The 1297-nt window shown below is 39.0% G+C and overlaps 1 pseudogene; it reads left to right on the top strand.

Annotated features, from left to right (window-relative positions):
* Window positions 1–1037: 1037 nt before the first annotated feature.
* LOC109470167 overlaps window positions 1038–1297 on the top strand; it is a 3406-nt pseudogene continuing 3146 nt past the window's right edge.

Raw genomic sequence — 1297 nt, 5'->3', positions numbered from 1 at the left:
TGTCTGTAAGATGTAAGATGTAAGATTTAGAAAAGCCTTGGTTTTTTTCTCTCCCAGAACAGAGACACGTGCTTGATCAAGACCTTTACGCCCTTCTCTGTTAAATTTACTATCGTGCTTAATTTCCCGTGTCAGTAAGATGTAAGATTTGAAAAGGCTTGGGTTTTCTTAAACAACCTGTGAGATGTAGGCATAGGATTAAAGACCTTAATCGTGTTTAATAATCCGTGTCTGTAATATGTAATATCTAAAAGAGCCTTGTTTTTTTTTTCTTCAAGAACCTGTGTGTGCTTTAGGCAGAAACACTTGTAAGATTTGAAAAAGCCTTGTTTGGTTTTAGCTTAATGATTCGTGGCATACACCAAAGTGGCTTGTTTTCCTGTGCCAGCTGCCAAGTGTCTTGGACTGCAAGATAGCAGATTTACGTTCTTTAGAATAGTTATGTGCACGTCTCTGTACTAACCGTAGTGTTTAATGACCAATGTCGAGAAGATGCAGAAAAATCAATCTGTCTATAATGGAAAACATAATCTAAATGATTAATGTAGTAAATAGCGACCTAGAATGACAAATTCCCTTGGGTACAATCATATTTGAAGTATTATTTGCTGTAAGATTTGCTGTAAGATTCTAAAATGAGCCTTGTTTTTCTATGTCCGATTTCTTGCCATATATATCCCCACCGCCGCGGCGCCTGCACAGGAGGCTACCTTTAGCATGTTAAAGATCCCACCACACCTATGACTCCATCAAACCTATGACTCCAGTGTTGGACAGCCTGTACCTAATGTACCAAACTGTTTGTTGAAGGTATTGAAGGTACCGCTATCACTTGGCTGGCTGGTCATGACCGCTGGGGTCATGAAAAGTGCAAAGTTTACTTGTGCATTAGGTCATTTTAGCCTCACTCTGTATTAAGAACCTGAACAATTACAGTGTACGTGACCTGTGTACGTGACCCGTGTATGTGGAGTACTCGTGCTATATATAATAGCGTGCGTACCTTTCTACTACAACTTGGATCGCATATTTAAAAAAAAATCTGGATTTTCTTCCGTGTATTATAGAACATCCCGAGCCAGAATATGTGGAGAAAAATATAGAACCCTTGTGCTGAACTGAGTCGACAAGGTAAGTACATTGTACCTCTTAGCTCAGTATGTTGTGAGATATGGCCCAAACATGGTTAGTAGGAGGGATCGTCCAATTAAAGAATTCAGTGTATTTGATCTATTCATTTATTCATCAAGGTATACTAGTACCTCATCTGTGGAAGGATTGACTAAACAGGTGACTA

The sequence above is a fragment of the Branchiostoma belcheri genome, unplaced genomic scaffold (genome assembly GCF_001625305.1).
Source record: "Branchiostoma belcheri isolate BF01 breed outbred unplaced genomic scaffold, Haploidv18h27 scaffold22, whole genome shotgun sequence".
NCBI lineage: Eukaryota > Metazoa > Chordata > Leptocardii > Amphioxiformes > Branchiostomatidae > Branchiostoma > Branchiostoma belcheri.
The sequence above is the reverse complement of the archived record's forward strand: the minus strand, read 5'-3'. Positions and strand labels throughout refer to the sequence as shown.